The sequence below is a fragment of the Danio aesculapii genome, unplaced genomic scaffold (assembly GCF_903798145.1).
Source record: "Danio aesculapii unplaced genomic scaffold, fDanAes4.1, whole genome shotgun sequence".
Taxonomy (NCBI): Eukaryota; Metazoa; Chordata; class Actinopteri; order Cypriniformes; family Danionidae; genus Danio; species Danio aesculapii.
Genome location: NW_026613757.1, coordinates 34,239 through 43,261, shown reverse-complemented (window position 1 = coordinate 43,261; position 9,023 = coordinate 34,239). Strand labels below are relative to the sequence as shown.

Here is a 9,023-nt window from a genome sequence, read left to right as displayed (position 1 = left end):
CTACTACCTGCTCCGCTCCCCCTTCTATGACCGATACTCTGAGTCAGTGTCTACTTTATTACATGCACACTTGTTCTGTCTTGTCTACTGTTCTTAAAGGGTTAGTTCACCCAAAAAATAAAATTGGTTATTAATTACTCCCCTTCACTTCAATCCATTCTCCTGAGAACTTCACTCATCTTTGGAACAGAATTGAAGATATTTTAGATGAAATCCTGGAGCTCTCTGAGTCCATAGACTGCAATGGCCATAAGATGTTCAAAGCCAAAAACATTATTAAAACAGTTCCTGTGACTTCAGCAGGGTTGGAAAGAGTACTGAAAATCATACTGAAATAAATAACTTGCCCAATAATGTAGTGCAAGTAGAGTATAAGTATCTGTTGTGAATATTACTCAAAGCATGAGTAAAAAGTAGCCTTTTTAAAAGTCCTCAAGAGTAGTGAGTATTATGCTGTGATGGGTTGAAGCGATTACATTCAATTTCTGTGTGTGTGTGAAAACGTAACATTCTGTACTGCATTTAGTTATTGTTTAAGGCCATTTGGCGATTTCAGTCATCATACAATAAAAATCCGTCATCTTCTCATCAGTGACATGCAGTCTAAACAGTCTCTAGGTTATTGTGTGTAACATTTTTGGACATCTTCTTGGACGCTTTTATTGCTTCCAAACAGATTGCTGCATTTATAAAGCACCCATGTCTTGAGGTTGTTCACTAGGATGCCATTTATTTTAAATGTGTGATTTGATTGTACAGGAATCACACCATCCATTACACCACTGGACTTCCATGGTTCAAGTAATCATGTAAAGCTCCAAGAACACTTAAGTACCAAACAAACCCTGTAAAAATGACTTTATTTGCCAATGTCTTCTGTGTCGGATTATGGAGCGTGTTTACAGTGGAGTGTGATGACCTTGTGTTGTTTACCCTAATAACAATACATTGTATTGATAGTAAATACTCTCTCTGACCTGAAATGGAATAGAAGATATAGGTCAATACAAAATCGTATTTACAGGTTGTTTTGATGCACAAAAGTGTTCTTGGAGCTTCGTATGATTATAGTTGAACCACTGAAGTCACATGGAATGTTTTTGATCCCTTTTCTGGACATACTCAGGATTGTTGCTGTCTATGGAGGATGAGAGAGTTCTTGGATTTCATAAAAAAAAAATCTTAATTTGTGTTCTGAATATTAACAAAGGTCTCTGGGGTTTTTGAGCGACATGAAGGTGAGTAATTAATGACAGAATTTACATTTTTGTGTGAACTTTAAGCTCAAGGGGATGCAGTTATGGCCTTTTTACAAGTTTCAGTGTTTTTTTTGCTTCTTCTTTTGCGACAACTGTTAATACAGACAAGGTTATGTCAAAAGCTCACAAGAAACAGATTCACATATTCGATAACACTTTAATTAGGTCACAATTCATGCTACACTCTGATATAAAGGTAGAAAATCTGTCACTGAGACGGTACCTTTTCAGAAAGTAAATTTTTGTTCCTAACAGGTCTTTAAAGGTATATATTAATAAATAAAAAGTACAAATGTGTATCTCATGGATACCTTACAGTAATACAAAAGTATACTACTAAAGCTACTAATGTCCACCTGTACATTACATTCTCAGAAATAAAGGTACGCGAGCTGTCACTGGGGTGGTACCTTATCAAAAGGTACAAATTTGTAGCTAAAAGGTCCATATTAATACCTCAAGGGTACATATTAGTAGTTGGCGGTTCATTCCACTGTGGAGACTCCTGGTAAATAAGGGACTAAAGGCTGATTTATACTTCTGTGTCAAGTGCACGCGTATGCTCTGGCGCAGCCTTTACGCGGTCGCATAGCCCGTACCTTGGCAGATGCCAACGCTGACGCACACCTGTCAAACTGTAACTACATCGCAAGCTCTGTGATTGGTCGGCTTGGTAGCGCTGACGAGTGTGGGTGGGAGAGAGTGTTTAGTGTTGAGTCCAGTGAAGGAGCTTAATGATGAAAGTTGTTGCACGTCCGCTGGTTCCCACCTCCGAATGAGCGAGTTTTAGCTACTTGTCCGTTTAAGGTTGCGTTCAGAAAAAACACCTGCAAAGAAACTCGAGGAACATAAAAATCTTACTGCCAGCTAGTGTTTCGGAAGTGTTATTGCAGAGCAACACAAATAGCGTGCAGAAGAATAAATGTAGGGCAATGCGCTGTGGGTCACACCGATCACTGGACGCAGAAAAATGAATGAATGAATGAATGAATGAATAATTGTTTATTTATACAATGAAGTGGTTATTGTATATTTGAGTATTGAATTTCTGTACCTCAAAACTGTTAGACCTAGTTTGTTTATTTTTAATCTCTGTTCTATTGTTTTCATCTGTGTGTTATTTTAGAGAGATTTTTCATAATTTTGTACGTTTTTATGCAGATGCACTCGCCTAAAAAAATCATCCCAATCAATCTAAAATTATGAATTATTTTCAAACAGTGTCATCTTGTGAAATTATATTCATATCACAATATACAGTTGAATTCAGAATTATGAGCCCTCCTGAATTATTAGCCCACTGTATAATGCCCAATTTCTGTTTAAAGGAAATATTTCTTCAACACATTTCTAAACATAATAGTTTTAATTTCCAACATTTCCAACAACTGATTTGTTTTATCTTTGCCATGGTATATCATATTTGACTAGATTTTTTCCAAGACACTAGTGTTCAGCTTAAAGTGACATTTAAAGGCTTAACTAAGTTCATTAGGCAGGTTAGGGTAATTAGGCAAGTTATTGTATAATGATGGTTTGTTCTGTAGACTATCGAAAAAAATATTGCAAAGGTGTAGTATTTGGAAAAAGTACCTCCCCAGTGACAGGATTTGTACCTTTATTTCTGAGTGTGAATTAACTACTGGCTTATTACCTGCATAATATTTAGATATTAACTGTTTGTTAGTAGTTATACAGTATGATTTATTCTCCATTTCTAATCCTACCCAAAACCTAAACCCAACTTCTACCTTAATAACTATTAATAAGCGGCTAATTAGCAGTTTATTAAGCTAGAAGTGTTAGTTAATGGTTAGTAATATCGTCAATTCTGACCTAAACTAAAGTGTTACCACATTTTCTGTATTTTCTATCAGTTATTTCTGTGAATGTAAATAGAAATTGCATTCATGTCTGTATAAATGGCCCCAAATTTATTTCTTTTTTTAATATTATTACATTTATGTGTTCAAAAGAAAATTTGGGACAAAGGAGGTGTTTGAGAAAGTTCAAACAGAGCGTACTGATGTTCAGTAAAGCTCCCTTTGAAGTGATTTCGTGCTTTGTAACATTTTTTTTCATGTTCAAATAGCAGTATTAAACACTAAAGTGCAAAAAGCACGGTGTGAGCCTTTTAACTAGCACTTTTGAAGGAAACCTCTTTGGGTCAAGATGACCAGAACACAACATTAATGGATGAATTAAAAAAAAAGAAGAGGAAAAAACAGAGAACATTGCACTATAGAAATAGAAAACAGTAGTTCATAGATTCAGCTGTGTAAATAGTTTTTCTAACTAGGTTATTTAAAAGTAACACTAACAGTCAGGGGGCTACATGTTGGCTTAGTGGTTAGCACTGTTGCCTCACAGCAAGAAGGGCGCTGGTTCGAGTCCCGGCTGGGCCAGTTGGCATTTCTGTGTGGAGTTTGCATGTTCTCCACGTGTTCATGTGGGTTTCCTCCGGGTGCTCACAGTCCAAAAACATGCGCTATAGGTGCATTGGATTAACTAAATTGGCCGTAGTGAATGTGTGTGTGTAAATGCGAGAGTGTACGGGTGTTTCCCAGTACTGGGTTGGAGCTGGAAGGGCATCCACTGCATAAAACATATACTGGAATAGTTGGCGGTTCATTTCACTGTGGCGACTCCTGGTAAATAAGGGACTAAAGGCTGATTTATACTTCTGTGTCAAGTGCACGCGTATGCTCCGGCGCAGCTTTTACGCGGTCGCATAGCCCTCACCGTGGCAGATGCCAGCGCTGACACACCTGTCAAAATGTAACTACATCGCAACAACATGTAGCGCAAGCTGTGTGATTGGTCGGCTTGGTTGGCTTGTGGGCGGGAGCGCGTGTTGGCGGGAGCGAGTGTTTACAAGTATTGAGTCCCATGAAGGAGCTCAATGATTAAAGTTGTTGCACGTCCGCTGGTTCCCACCTCAGAATGAGCGAGTTTTAGCTACTTGTACGTTTAAGGTAGCGTTCAGAAAAAACACCTGCAAAGAAACTTGAGGAACATAAAAATCTTACTGCCAGCTAGCGTTTCGGAAGTGTTATTGCAGAGCAACACAAACAGCGTGCAGAAGAATAAATGTTGGGCAATGCGCTGTGGGTCACACCGATCACTGGACGCAGAAAAATGCCAAAGAAAAATAAATGAATGAATGAATGAATGAATAATTGTTTATTTATACAATGAAGTGGTTATTTTTATATTTTATTTGAGTATTGAATTTCTGTACCTCAATACTGTTAGACCTAGTTTGTTTATTTTTAATCTTTGTTCTATTGTTTTCATCTGTGCGTTATTTTAGAGAGAGTTTTTATGCAGATGCACTCGCCTAAAAAAATCATCCCAATCAATCTAAAATTATGAATTCTTTCCAAACAGTGTCATCTTGTGAAATTATATTCATATCACAATATACAGTTGAATTCAGAATTATGAGCCCTCCTTAATTATTAGCCCACTGTAAAATGCCCAATTTCTGTTTAAAGGAAATATTTCTTCAACACATTTCTAAACATAATAGTTTTAATAACTCCTTTCTAACAACTGATTTCTTTTATCTTTGCCATGGCATATCATATTTGACTAGCTTTTTTCCAAGACGCTAGTGTTCAGCTTAAAGTGACATTTAAAGGCTTAACTAAGTTCATTAGGCAGGTTAGGGAAATTAGGCAAGTTATTGTATAATGATGGTTCTGTAGACTATCGAAAAAAATATAGCTTAAGAGAGCTAATAATATTGACCTTAAAATGGTTCATAAAAAATTTAAAACTGCTTTTATTCTAGCTGAAATAAAACAAATAAGACTTTCCCCAGAAGAAAAAATATTATAGGAAACACTATGAAAAATCACTTGCTCTGTTAAACATCATTTGGGAAATATTAAAAAAAGGAAAAATAATCACAGGAGGGCCAATAAACAGTAATCGCAGAAAATCTATATGTTCTAATGACATTTTTTCCAATATTGTGCAGCCCTATACTGCATAATAATGGTGGCTTTGCATGCCCGTAGCCAGAGGGTGTTCGGATGGTTTAAGCGACCCACCCCGATGACCAAAAGGTCCAGAATTTGTCCTTTTAATTATTTTATGTAATTTTAAAAATATATATATTATAATAAAGTGGACCCTGAAAGCCACAATAAAGTGACATGACCCACCAAGCGGTAATCTTTGAATCTTTAATGCGTCATCCTCATTCATTCTGAGTAACGCTATGGGTCGAAATGAGGAAGAGAGACGGAAGAGAAAGCAGGTAGCAGCGTCATTGTTACAAGATATTAAACATATGTTCAAAAAGACAGGGTAAGGCTAGCATTACTTACTAAAAGATGAAAATCTGTCGCTACCATGAGGTTCTAGACTAACTGGCCGAATTAGCCAGGATGTCCTGTATAATGGGCCTTATTGATTAGTCCCATGACCTCCCATTCCCTTAAATTTTTTGAAAATAAGTGTCCTAGGAAGGCTTTAATACCAATCGGAGTCCTCAGCTGTCACAGCAAAAGGCGCTGATCCCGTCATGTTTGTGTTTTTGAGGCTGTTTACACCTAGTCACTTCATTCGTTTTATTCTGATTGAATATTAATCCGGACAACTTCAGAAGGTGGCCTGCGCCTGTTTAGAGAAACACTTGTAGGTGCACTTTTACAGCCAAACACATGTAAAGTGCAAAATAAATAAATACATATTTACTTTAAGCAAAAAACATGTGTTAAACAAAAAACCTTAGTAAGAATTTCGCATGCCATTAGATGAAAATGTTGGCATCAGTGGTGTAGTCCTTACTATACGCACGTATACTCAGTATGCTTACTTTTTTCCACAAGCTGTTTGGGTATTACCACTTCTGAGGATTAATAATTGCGTATACCCTCAGTATACTCACTTATTTTTCTGATTAAACTTCCCTTATTTTAGTGTATTATTTCAAATTCTTACTTAAAATATATATATATATGTGTGTAAATGTATATAAATTTTTCTTTGTTTTCCCCAAAATGATCTGTCCCTGATCCGCCCTAAAATGAAAATCCTAAAATCGCCCCTGTACAACAGTATTTCACATTTGTCCTAATCATGCCTACCGCTACAGGGAACAATATATATATATATATATATATATATATATATATATATATATATATATATATATATATATATATATATATAGCTAATGAATCAAGAAACATTGACTTTCGTTGTTTCTTTGCAATATAATAGTACACCACCTTTTTTTTTAGGACTACACCACTGGTTGGCATGTGGTGCTGTGATGAACAACCACTAATACAATCTGAGTACATGTATAAAGCACTCAATATTGGTCAATATTGTACGTATTATCACAATTTCGCCATATGTCTACCTCTAGGGGAAGTCCCCATTAAAATGGAAAAATGTAGTGTGTTTGGACTGACAAAATTTGCACATGATCTTAGTAAGCAACTTGACAAAACAGTCATTATTATTGTTACTGCAAAAAGCATTCACGTGATTCTAGAAGACAAGCTTATCCAGATCAAAATATTTCCTGAAATGTCACCAAAATGCTGTATTTACACTTCTTAATTAAATACAAAACGTGGGGAGAAAATGCAAAAAAAAGGTGCACTTTTAGAACCCCCCCCCCCCCCCCCCCCCCTTCCCCACTAGGCTGGCTATGGGCCTGCTTTGTGTTTTCAGATCTAATGTCTTTTTCAACCCTTACAGGACGAAGATCCTCTTCCTCCTCCGCTTTTTGGCAGATTACGTTCCCGGAGTTGGTTTGGTGGCGCGTAAGTGGCGTATCCATCTCACCCAAACGGATGTTCAATGCTGTTACACTAAAAGCTCCGAGATATGTGCTGACTGGGTTTTTTTGCCTGTCCTCTTAGGTCCTCTGATGGAGTACTTGCCCATTTGGCAGAAGATCTACTTTTACAACTGGGGCTGACGTCGAAGTGAATCTTTCACAGGTCAACAGCGCCAAAAAAATGTTAGTTTAAGGAAAGCCATTTTGGGGATACTACAGCTACAAGAGGATTCGAATCACACCTGTGCCAGAACATCTCCACGATTATTGAGTAACAGAAAATCTGGATAATGATTTTCCGATTGCTGCTTTTCTCTTTTAGCTTTCGTGTAATTTTATGCATCTGAGCCACCATTTTTTGCGCATATTATAAACACCTGTTATTAAGTGGCTTGGCCAAACTTCAAGCTACTACACACATGTAATATATCCCTCAATATGAATGCCTTCATTTTAATTTAGATGTACATTTATAGGGAATAGTTTTTATTAAACAATAATAATTGACTGGATTTTTTTGTTTGTTTATTCTGTTTGTCTTTGCTTCGTTATTTTTATGCCATCACATATGGTATAAATCTGATATTTTTAATTGTAACTGTAAATATACTTCACATACAGTGCATCTGGAAAGTATTCATAGCGCTTTACTTTTTCCACATTTTTTTATATTACAGCCTTATTCAAAAATGGATTAAATTCATTTATTTCTTTCAAATTTAACACACAATACCCCATAATGACAATGTGAAGAAAGAGTTTTTGAAATTGTTGCAAATTTATTCAAATAAAAACCCTGAAAAATCACATGTACATAAGTATTCACAGCCTTTGCCGTGAAGCTCTAAATTGAGCTCAGGCACATTCTGTTTCCACTGATCATTCTTGAGATGTTTCAGCAGCTTAATTGGAGTTCACCTGTGGTAAATTCAGCTGATTGGACATGATTTGAAAAGGCATACACCTGCCTATATAAGGTCTCAGGGTTGATAGTTGAAGCACAAACCAAGCATGAAGACAAAGGAATTGTCTGTAGATCACCAAGACAGGATTGTCTTGAGGCACAAGGCTGGTGAAGGGTACAGAAAAATTTCTGCTGCTCTAAAAGTTCCAGTGAGCACAGTGGCCTCCATCATCTATAAGTGAAAGATGTTTGAAACCACCAGGACTCTTCCTAGAGCTGGCCAGCCATCTAAGCTAAGTGATTAGGGATCAGGACCTTAGTCAGGGAGGTGATCAATAACCCGATGCTTCCTCTGTCTGAGCTCTAGCGTTCTTCTGTGGAGAGAGGAGAACCTTACAGAAGGACAACCATCTGTGCAGCAATCCACCAATCAGGCCTGTATGGTAGAGTGGCCAGACTGAAGCCACTCCCCACCTGGAATTTGCCAAAATGCATCTGAAGGATTCTCAGACCATAAGAAACAAAATTCTCTGCTGATGAGACTAAAATTGAACTCTTTGGAGTGAATGTTGTTACGTTACGTTTGGGAAAACCAGGCACCGCTCATCACCAGGCTAATACCATCACTACAGTGAAGCATAGTGGTGGCAGCATCATGCTGTGGGATGTTTTTCAGCAGCAGGAACTGGAAGACTAGTCAGGATAGAGGGAAAGATGAATGCAGCAATGTACAGAGACATCCTGAATGAAAACCTGCTTCAGACTGCTCTACCTCAAACTGGGGCACCGGCTCATCTTCCAGCAGGACAATAACCCAAAGCACACCGGCAAAATATCAATGGCGTGGCTTCAAAACAACTCTGTAAATGGCCTAGCCAGAGCCCAGACCTAAATCCTATTAAACATGTCTGGAGAGATTTAAAAATGGCTGTACATCGTCGCTTCCCATCCAACCTGATAGAGCTTGAGATGTACTGCAAAGAGCAATGGACAAAAATTCCAAGCTTGTGGCATCATGTTCAAAAAGACTTGAGGCTGTAATTGCTGCTAAAAG

At 37.4% G+C, this 9,023-nt stretch overlaps 1 long non-coding RNA gene across 1 annotated transcript; it reads left to right on the top strand.

Annotated features, from left to right (window-relative positions):
- LOC130220286 (uncharacterized) lies at positions 1–7,572 on the top strand. Its single transcript, XR_008836163.1, has 3 exons — positions 1–42; positions 6,984–7,048; positions 7,148–7,572. It is a non-coding gene; the product is annotated as an uncharacterized LOC130220286 (long non-coding RNA).
- Positions 7,573–9,023: the final 1,451 nt, after the last annotated feature.